The 11,559-nt window shown below is 39.8% G+C and overlaps 1 protein-coding gene across 11 annotated transcripts in view; it reads left to right on the top strand.

The window, feature by feature from the left end:
- The window catches only part of STAU2 (staufen double-stranded RNA binding protein 2), a 284,150-nt gene that overhangs the window by 226,904 nt on the left and 45,687 nt on the right, over positions 1-11,559 (top strand). The window lies entirely within an intron of this gene.

The raw sequence follows: 11,559 nt of genomic DNA on the forward strand, positions 1-11,559 counted from the left end.
AAATGGAGGGTGAGATTGTAGCTAGCTGTCAGGGAGAGTGAGAGTGGGTAGGGCTGGGGTCATCTCTGCCAACTGAATTTTCCCCTTTGCAGGTCTCTGCTCTTTGAAGAGCAAAACTGTATGACAATTCATAAGGAAAATAAATATTTTCTTGGCAAGGGCAGAAAATATCATGTTGATGTTTATTCTTCCATTGACTTTGTTTCTATACATGAATTATGCTGAGAAAACAGAGACATCCTCCACTGGGCAATGATCTCACTTTAGTTGTATCTTCCTAAAATGAGATCACAAAAACAAACCCACCCTTCTAAAATTGCTTAGAAAGAGTGGGCCTTTTATCATTCTGAAAGAGCTCATTCTCATTTTTAGATCGATGATATAGCTTCATCTAACTTCCTTTTCCTTGCATGTACTTTTTATTACAAGACACTCTTAACTTGGATTCCTTTTTTTTTTTTAACTTTCTTGATTCTTCTGTTTCCACTTTTATGCTTTTTTTTTTTTTTTTTTTGAAATTTTCCTTCCATTTCCTGAAACCCTTAGAGTGTTTCAAGAGTAACACTGAGCTATTTACGCTGCAGTTGTGGAGTGGTGTGTGTGTGTGTAAATCTAATGCTGCCTGCAAACAAACGTTGTATTGTATGTTACATGGCATGGCCTCCTTCCCTTCTTGAACAGAGCACCTGGTGTTATTGGTTTTCAAAGAATATTTCAAGATTGGCAGTTGGATTCTCTTCATAGAAGTATAACAGCGCTTCCCAGAAAGCTTGAAAAATGATATTCAAAGTGAAGGAGAATAGAGACTAGGTGTCACCCTCCAAAAGAATAGTAAGCAACTCCAAGAACCTTCATTCAGAAAGGAGTCAGAGAGAAAATGCAGACATCTGAGAACCAGTTTTATAGCTTGATGTGAGCTTAGAAGATTTAGTAGCCTCCTGAAACAGGGTTCTGCCTGATCTGCCAGCCTGTTTATTGTGTGGAAAAAAAAAACAACAGAAAAAAGGAAAGGAAAATAATTGAAAGGAAATGGAAGGGAAGGGAAGGGAAAGGAAGTAAAGGGAATAGAGGAGAAGTGAGGAGAAGAAAAGAGAAGTAGTGAGGTAGGGAGAGAGAAACGCCAGAGCCTTCTGTTTCAGGCTGTATCCCAGAAAAAGTTTCATATGATAACTAGAAGTTGCAGTAGATTTCAGAAAATTTGTAAATTATGGTTTCAAAAATCCTGACTCTACTGAAAAGAAAAAAAAATGTTGGAGTAAAGATGTTTCATAACAAGTTTGCTTTCTGTGAGAAGATTCACAGTACACCACTTTAAAATCTTGATTCCATAGTCCTCTCCCCACTTCCTCTCCAGTGCTTATACAGGTTGTATGAACCTGCTTGGAAGGTTAAAACAACATCTATTCATATTCAGTTGGATAAGAGACTTAAAGCATTTTCATTATATTTTTCTTTTCTTTCTTCTTTTTTAAAATTTTATTTATTTTACTTGATAGAACAGAGAGAAATTGAGAGGGGGAAGTAAAGAGGGAGAGAGATACTGCTTCACCATTCATGATGCTTTCCCCCTGCAGGTGGGGACCTTTCCTTATCTTTTTCTACGTGTTGACAATCAGTAATGCTCTCTGGAACTGCTAAGTGATCAGAAATCATTTTGCAAAACTCACAACTTTTATTCATTCCAGATATGGGATAATCTGAACCAAAGGCAATTACCTTCTTGAAAGTCTCCTTCTCAAGTGGAGTAGATGCTTTAACTCCTTTTCCTGACTGTGCTCCCCATAAAATGACAGGTTCTGAGTCTTGGAGTGCACACAAATCAATAAACTGTTAGGAAAGTTGTGGGAAGAACATCAAACTAAGGCCCTGAGAACTTAGTAAGGCTTAGAAACCTGAACTGCGAACATTTGTTTTGTGTCATCAGCTTACATAATAATTATGGTGATTTATTTTTCTGCAATCTTTCTTATGAAGCAATACCCTTTATGATTGAGTACTCAGAAATTCATACAGAAAGTGCACTTACACTTCAGATTTGGCACTTGCAAAATGAAATAAGTAGACAAATACTGTTGTTCTGGGAAGCACTGTTCTAGTAGCTGTTTCAAAGCACTAGTTCCAAGCAGACCAGTAAAGTGTGGAAATGACCAGTGAGTACCCAGCATGTTGTCACCTGAGATCTCTGGGCCATTTTTGTTTTCAAAGGCCAACATATACTTTGACAAGGTAAAGGTAAGATAAACCATAAAGTATGAGTCTTATCACTCTCTAGCAAATTATTATAATGGCAAGTTGACCTGTCTGTGGTCACATAGCCAAAAGTCAAACCCAGGCCTTTGAGGCTCTGCTTCTCTGTTAGACTCAGCAAATGTTGTTGGGCAGGAAAGAAGGTAGGCCAGCAGATCAGAAGATAAAGGAACTGTGGTAACACACCAGGTTAAGTGCATATAGTACGAAGCACAAGGATCCTGGTTCAAGCCCCTGGCTCCCCACCTACAGGGGGCCACTTCACAGGTGGTGAAGCAGGTCTGCAGGTGTCTATCTTTCTCTCCCCCTCTCTGTCTTCCCCTTTGTCAGTTTCTCTCTGTCTTCTTATCCAACAACAACAATGGAAAAAGGATGGCTGCCAGGACTGCAGGCACTGATACCCAGCAATAACCCTAGAGGCAAAAGAAGAAGAAGAAGAGGAGGAGGAGGAGGAGGAGGAGGAGGAGAAGTAGACAAAGGAACCTTCCAGTTGCCTTTGGATGCAATTGGCTTCAAATGAATTTTCTACTGTGCAGACAGTTTTCAGAGTTCCTTCGCTATTGGCTACATATTCTAGAATCCCAATGGCTCAACTGCCAGATCAACTATGTATACGCCAAAGACACTCAAATAAGTTGCATTTTTTTAAACGCTAAGTTTCATCAAAACATTACATTTACTAAGCATTCTTGCATTTTGGCATATTACACTGTAGGAGACACCTGAAGTTTGCAGAGGTAGCAGAAGTAAGAAAACATTGTACTTTCTTAGATTTTTTTTTTCTTTGTTATTTACTAGTAGGCATGGACAAAAAGTCTTTAGTGGGGGTTTTGCTGGTTTAAAACACTGAGTGAGGAGATGATAAAACAGAGTTGTGTTAGGTAATCAAATCAGACAAGGATTTAGGGGAACTGGATTGAGCAAGTGGCTGAGAGAAACAAAGCTACTGGGAACAATGGAGCTGGAGACCTGAGGTGGCTTCATAGCTGGGCGGAGCCCCAAGTTTGACAAATCCGGTTCCATCCCCTCAGGTTCTGACTTTAAGAAGTCTCCTGCATTCCACAGATGGGTGAAAGCCTGCAACTGGCTTCCTACTGAATTTCTGCTTCTCCCCACCTCATTCCCTTTCTCCTACACAGTCTTCTTCCCACTCCCACTGACTGATACACTCACCTTATCTGTTGACCTCATTGGCTGCCACCAGCATGACATGATGGTAGTGGCAACTTCTCTTTAGCATATGGATAATTTACAGTTGCACTGAAGAAGTGATGTGTAACCTCTAAAGTTACCCTGTATTTGTCAAGTGAGTTATGATTTCATAAGGTTTCTGATTTTCTCTCAAACTAAAGAGAAAGAATGTCATACCTATTTACCCACAAGATGTAGCTATCAGTTCCTGAATTCTTCCTCCAAGCTTCACCTTTCCTGTGTTACTACTTACTTAGGTTAGGATAGTTATTACTTCTTTAAAACTAATAGTTACCAGAGTATCAACATGATCCTTATCTACTAGTACTTGAGCTGTTTGTGGTCTGTCATATACATAGATAAAGTGAAAGCCACTATATATTAGGCATCTCGTATATGCCAGGCACTGTAGTAAGTAGTGTGTGTGCACTGACTTGAGGATACTCATTAAAGAGACCAAAACTTGAAGTAAAGTTACTTTTTCCCAAAGTCTCACAGGTAGATTCTAGCTCTTGTCAACTTTACTTCATAGTTCATATCATCACTTAATACAGAATCAAGAATGATTTGGTGAGATTTTGTTGAACTCAAGTAAAAGAAGAGAAAGAATTGAACATGAGAGGGGAGCAGGTACAACTCCAAGACTAAAGCTCAGAGTCGAATCCAAAGATAATTCTTGACTCCAAAGTTAAATCATATGGAACAGATTGCTTTCAGAACTTTATTGGAAATCTGCATAACACAACTGTCATTTCCTATGGATAATGTTAGCCCTTTTTAGAATATCAGTGTGAAGAAAATGAAAACAGTCTTATACACACAATCTTATATGCAAAGTATATAATCATGGCCCTCATCCTGAAAGTAGTAGATGCTTCTGTAGTAACGAAAGCTGAAATCTCCAAAGTAACAAGAAAATACCAATGATGCCTCATGTCTAGAAGATCTAGATCAAAGAGCTTTAGAAACATGAAAAGAGAGAAGAAAAGTCCCTTCTCATTTAAATGTTTTTATTAAAACCCTTTATAATTAGTATTTAGCCATCCTTTACTTTTGTTGGTTCACATATCTTCCAGGAAAGTGGACAGAGTTTTTTGTTTGTTGGTTTTTGTGAACAGAATTCTTAAGCTAAATATCACCCTATATGTTTAAGCTTGTTCAAAACTTTTCTTGTCCTCTATAGTGACTTAGCATACACCTTTTTTTTAAAAAAAATTATTTTATTTATTCCCTTTTGTTGCCCTAGTTTTATTGTTGTAGTTATTATTGTTGTTGTCGTTGTTGGATAGGACAGAGAGAAATGAAGAGAGGAGGGGAAGACAGAGAGAGGGAGAGAAAGACAGACACCTGCAGATCTGCTTCACCGCTTGTGAAGCTACTCCCCTGCAGGTGGGGAGCTGGGGCTCGAACCGGGATCCTTCCGCCAGTCCTTGTGCTTTGTGCCACCTGCACTTTACCTGCTGCACTACAGCCCGACTCCCAGCATACACCTTTAACAAGAAGCAAGAGCCCAAGTAGTGCTTAGTAGGATATTTTTTTGCCTCCAGGGTTATCGTTGGGGCTCAATGCCAGCACTACAAATACACTGCTCCTGTGGCCATTCTTTCCTTCCTTTCTTTCTTTCTTTCTTTCTTTCTTTCTTTCTTTCTCTCTCTCTTTCTTTCTTTCTTTTTTTTTTTTGATAAGACGGAGAGAAATTGAGAGGTGAGTGGAAGATAAAGATAGACACCTGCAGACATGCTTCACCTCTTATGAAGAGATCCCCTGAAGGTGAGGAGCCAGGGGCTTGAACTGGGATCCTTGTGTGGGTTCTTGCACTTCATACTATGTGTGTTTAACCCAGTGTGCCACCGCCCGGCCTCCGTGCTTAGTAGTTTGTGCTGTCTCTCAAATTATGTCTCTTCCATCTTATAGTTCATGAGGTACTTCAGGTTGAGCTAAAGCTATATAACCGGAATTGGGTTTGAAGTTCAATGGCAGCCACTCATGAGTAGAGGATGAGAGTGAAATGAAATGTGCTGACTTGTATGAATGGCCTTATGGGAGAAGAAGGATCCTATTCAGCACTGCTCTAGAGTGCTCCTGTAGCACTCCTCTGGCTTCCATTCTGTTTTCACTACTGGGCCCAGGAGGACTCCCAAGATACAGAGAGCTATACCTAATGGGAGTTGCTCCTCCAGAGACAGTGACCACATTCAGCCAGTGAAGATGTGGAACCAGGTACAAATAATCCTGAAATGTGTTTTGGAATTCCTATCTGATGCATGTTTTCAGCAGCATACCAGGGTCCTTAGTAACACCGTGGGGTATTGTGACAATAGTGTAGGTGTGATGACAGCAGCGTGTGTGGGATGTGTGGATATATGAAGGCTGAGGATGGATTTTGATTTCTGAGGTGTGTATAGAGTGGATTGTGCTGGTGAAAAAAAAAAAAAGGTATCACATAAGACTCCCCATTTCCTGACAAAGGAGAGAGGTAGAAACGCAGCTCTATTAACAATGAATGCCTCTCAACTAGTTAAAGTCGCTCCTTTTTATGACATCCTGGTCAGAAGAGGGCTAGCACACATTACAGTGCACAAGGACCAGGGTTCAAGCCCCTGGTCCCCACCTGCAGGGGGAAAGCTTCACGAGTGGTGAAGTAGAGCTGCAGGTGTCTCTGTCTCTTTCCCTGTCTATCTTTCCTCCCCCTCTCAATTTCTCTCTGTCTTTGTCCATTAATAAATAAACGAAATGAAAAAAAAAGTTTTGGGCATAGACTTGGATGTGGTACAGTGAATGAAGCTCTGTACTTTCATTGTTGTTTTTTCCTAGCTTACATTAATAAATTTATTTATTTATTACCAGATCACTGCTCAGCTCTGGCTTCCAGTGGTGCTGGAGATTGAACCTGGGACCTTTGGTGTCTCAGGCATGAAAAGTCTTTTTGTATAACCACTATACTATAACCCCAGTCCTGAAGCACTGGTATGTCAAGCCTGGGGGGTCTCAAGTTTGATTCTTGTTATCTCATGTGCTAGTGTCTCTCTGGTTTTCTGTCTCTCTGTTTCTTTTTCTCTCACATCAGTAAATGAATCTTGAAACAAAAAGAACAAACAAAGACCTGAGCATTCAGATGACTCTCAATATGAGAAGTATATTCTCTAAAGCTATTTCTATAGACTGAAAAAAATCACACTTTTGTGTAAATATAATAAGAAAGTTGGGCGGGGGTACATAGCATAATGGTTATGCGAAGAGATTCTTGTAACTGAGGTTCCAAAGTCCTAGGTTCAGCCCCCCACAGCACCATAAGCCAAGGCTGAGAAGTGCTCTGGTTAAATAAAAAAGAAAAAAAGAAAAGAAAAGAAATCCTATCTGAGTGGCCCATATTTCTCTATTTGTTAGAAATTACTTTTTCCCCATATTTGGGCGGAGTTTGGTTTTTTTCTGTAACTACATTCTTAAAGTAAGAGCATCCTTTCTATGTTATTTACAACAGTATTTTTTTCCTGTAAATTATCTCACATCGGTCTTTGTAGTACATAAACCTTGGCATGTTAACTTTAAATTATGAGAGAAAAATGAATAGATTGTTTTAAAAAAATCTTTAAAGTCAAAATTTGATTACTTTCACAAAAGTAGGTTACTACTCAGTGAAGCTTTTAGCTTGTTTAGTCAATGCAAGGAGCTGGAGTGATTGAAACGTTTTATAATGCACTGTTGTTTTCCATGAAACTCTAGTGTGGCCCTATTCCCTGGCCACAGGAATGTAAGAACTTCTTGGCAAATGCCCTAACTAGGGCCGGGTGGGGCGATGTATAATTAATGTCAAGTGCCATTGCCCTTCTCCAATGCCATCCACCCACTGACCAGCATCAACTTCCTCCTGTTCTTTCTGTATTCAGAGCTTGGTTTACACCCGTTTGGTTCTGAATATGTCAGGGTAAAATTCTGGTTTCCCTTTTGAGGAACACACATGTAACATAAATCAGGTTCCTGTAACAAGAGCTTATGTTGTTGTACCTCTCGTAAAGGAGTTCAGAATGAGCCAACATTTTTACAGCTAGAGAAAGTATTCAAATTAATAAAGTCACTTTTTATATAAAGAAGAATCTATACAGAAACTTTCTAAGTTCCCCCTCTCAGTTTTTTTTTTTAACTTTGTTCTTGGTTTTTGACAAATATTGGAGAGACAAATCTAGTAACTGCTCATGAAACTGCAGGTTCTTTTTATTATTTTTTTTCTTTTTTCTGTAAACTTAATGGAATTGGTAAAGTAAAAAGATGTTTGTACACTGAAATAAAAGCAGGAGTAAAAGTAATATCCTTAATGATCTGAGAACAGTGCAGAATTGAGATCATGAGACTGGACACAGTGCCATGAAACTGGATTCTCTGTGAGGAGAATCTTGATTGTGAAAACCTAAATTCTTTATTTATTTATTTATTTATTTATTTATTTAAGAAAGGAGACATTAACAAAACCGTAGCATAGGAGGGGTTTCAACTCCACACAATTCCCACCACCCAATTTCCATATCCCATCCCCTCCCCTGATAGCTTTCCCATTCTCTATTCCTCTGGGAGTATGGACCCAGGGTCCTTGTGGGTTGCAGAAGGTGGAAGGTCTGGCTTCTGTAATTGCTTCCCTGCTGAACATGGATGTTGACTGGTCGATCCGTACTCCCAGTCTGCCTCTCTCTTTCCCTAGTAGGGTGGGTCTCTGGGGAAGCGGAGCTCCAGGACACATTGGTGGGGTCGTCAGTCCAGGGAAGTCTGATTGGCATCATGTTGGCATCCGGGTCCTGGTGGCTGAAAAGAGAGTTAACATACAAAGCCAAACAAATTGTTGAACAATCATGGACCTAAAGGCTGGAATAGTGCAGATGAAGTGTTGGGGTGGGGGGTACTCTCTGCAGACTCTTGTGTACTTCTGCTTTCAGGTATATATTTTTCCCCTAGTTTATGGGCACATGTGAACCTATGCTCTATCTCAGGAGACCTGGACTATATCTAGGTTTGAGGACTTTATTGGGGAGTGGAACACCTGGAATGGAATTAGAGAATACTATGAAAGGAAAGGTCTCACCCGAGTGATGAAGCTGAAGGGTTGTCATTCCACACCTGAAGTCTCTGGTCACAGTCTGAAGTGAAGCATGCTGGGGTGGCACTCATTGCACTGGAAAACCTAAATTCTAAGATACTTCAAGGCCAATTTTATGTTATGGAAGTAAAGCTGGGAACTTGACTTAAATCGGTTTTTTTCTATGAGATTTCCTAGTAATGAAATGAAAATGTCAGTCTTAGGAATGAAATTGAAGGATAAATGTTAACAGGCATGATCTTCATCATTTTGCTATTATTATATTCTATAATGCCGGTACTGGTTGTTAAAATACTGAAAAATTTTTTTCATAGTAACTAATATCCCATTAGTAACTAGCTGTGACCTTAGGTCCTCCATGTCTCGCACCAGTGTCATGAACTCCCAGATCCCTTGCTGGCATGTCCTTTCATCGCCCCCAGACCCAACTCCTAAAGAGGCAATGCCCAGTGCAACATGAGGTACTGAAGATTCTGCTCCAGCCCAGGGCAGCAACGAGTTCTGCTTTTGTCAGTGCCTCTGTCTGTTAACCTTTTAGCCATGGTAACCATATAACTTAACCTGTTTGTCCAGCGCTTTGCATATCATATTTATCAAGCTGGACATCCTGTAAATCCTAACAGCCAAAATGAAAATACTTCAATGGAAGAGAAAGTCAGAGGAATACAAATCTTCCACCAGAGAGAAAACCAAGAGTGATACTTAAAATCCAGATTGGATGAATCATAAGCAAAGCCTGAGTTACAGGGATTTAGGGAGAAGATGAAAGTCACGGCTTCATTTTTTTTTTTTTCTTCTCTGCTTTGCTGATTCACAAAGGTCTACAAAAATTCACTTGCTCCTCCATCCTTTGGCAGCCTAGTTTTTGTACCAGATTATTAGTCTGGAAAATATAAGATAGAATTCCTTTATGACAACATTACAAATGGAAATATGAGAGGATGTCTAAGCGTTTGAGATGAAGACCCAACTGCTTATGTAAGATCTGACTGAGGTGGGGGTCAGGAAGGGATGGAAGAGGTGAACAGCATCTGGTGCAAGCTTGTCTGTCCTTATCAGAATCAGTTCCTGTCAAGGCCAGAAGCCTCTACGAGCTTGCACTAATCTGCAGTCTGTTATGTTATTGGTTAACACTGAGATGCTAAAATCAGAAAGGAAGTACATTACCGTTGTTAAAATTTCTTTTATTTTTATTTATTTATTGGATAGACACAGCCAGAAATAGAGAGGGGAGGGGGTGATAGAGAGGGAGAGAGACAGACAGACACCTGCAGCACTGCTTTACCGTTCGTGAAGCTCTCCCCCTGCAGGTGGGGACTGGGGACTTGAACCTGCCTGGGTCCTTGCTCACTGTAACATGTACGCTCAACCAGGTGTGCCACCACCTGGCCCTGAAGTTGTTCAAATTACTTGCTGTATATTTCTAAATTTGGTTAGATTTCTAGTATTCGTGCCTTTTCCCACTGGGAGTCAGATACCTGACTCTACAAAGTTGCCTCTGTGCCTGGGAGTGCTCTTCATTAGCCAGAAAAGGCCAGAGAGAACTTTGAAGAAAAAAAACTTAATTCATAGGTGACATGTGTCATGGAAAAAAACTGATAGTAGTTCCTTGTCAGATGCAAATAAAGATGTCAGGACTAAGATAAGATCAGTAGCAAGTTCAGGTGTTAATATATATTATTAAATCAGAAAAACCAAAGACTTTGAAGTGGAAAAGGAACTTGGTTTCATTGGTAAAAGCTGTTACTCAGTACACTCTGTGTGAGTCACTTCTAAATAAGAATTTTCTGTAATACCCTTCAAATTTGAATTCAGTAATCCCTATCCCGCTTCTATTATTTTTTTTAATGAATGCCAAATGTTTGTGTATAAATTCTTCTGTGTTTGAAAAATGTGTTGTCAGAGAAAATGTCAGTAGCTTTAAAAATATAGAATTGTATCAACCCAGGTGACCCACATATGAGTAGTAAGAAAAGAGTGATTTTCTGGTAAGAAGGAAAGGAATGGAAACTCCCTAAGATGCACAGCTCTGGGCCCCTTGCTCCAGCCAACCTCCCATCTAGTCCGACCCTTTTCCTTCCCGCCGTGGGGAGCACCTGCTTCCTCTCACTCCCACCTGACAAATTCTTCTTCTTTCCCCCTCCCTTATTTCTCTACATCCTATATCAAGCAGAAACGATACAGTGCACTTCGGAGGTATTTAAGAGATACCTGACTGAATGAATGATTGATAACTCTGGGCAGATTTCAGTTATTCTTTCTCTGTGTAATACAAGATGAGAGGTTCCATTTCTTACCCTGCAGTAATTTAGGCTTACCTATTTTTAAATAGGTCCTATTAAAAGCCATTTATACCACCAACCTGTACCTTTTTTTGAATAGTCCACACTGTATACTTTAAATTTCCTTTTCTGTGCCTGATTTCGTGTAATAATGATGCCCTATTTAGCTCTGCTTTTCTTTTTTCTTTGACAATACTCTGTGACAACAAGACTAAACTATATGTTCAAAGACAGGAATATTGGGAGAGTGTGTGTTTTATTGCTGAGTCTTATCTGCCTCCCTACAGAAGGTGCATCCTGGCAATTAGTTTGTGCCAATATTTGGATTCTTTCTGACTGGGATTTGCATGTTGAGCCCACCTTCTTTTGACTCTAAACAGAGTCAGTGAACTTTGCTTTGGCTGGCACACTCAGGCCTTAAGACTCAACTCCTTATCCATAAATTTAATATCAATAGAGCAACTGCTATATTTGGAGTTCTGTGTGGGAACTAGAAAAATAAGTACAGCACACTATTAGCCCTATGTGATCTTGTGGGGTCCAAGATATATAGTCTCAGATACTATCAGTGAAATGAAAATCTACAGTGGATGTATGGGCAAAGCATTCCTGAAGTACTAATGACAGAACAGCTCTCTCTCTGGGAATTTGGAGGAACATGTTAGGGAGAAAATGACAGTTAAGTTGAATATTAAATGATAAGCAGTGGGTTTTCTAGTGAAGGCAGAAAGGGCTCTTTTAATCAGAGGAAAT

This window comes from Erinaceus europaeus, chromosome 1 (genome assembly GCF_950295315.1).
Source record: "Erinaceus europaeus chromosome 1, mEriEur2.1, whole genome shotgun sequence".
NCBI lineage: Eukaryota > Metazoa > Chordata > Mammalia > Eulipotyphla > Erinaceidae > Erinaceus > Erinaceus europaeus.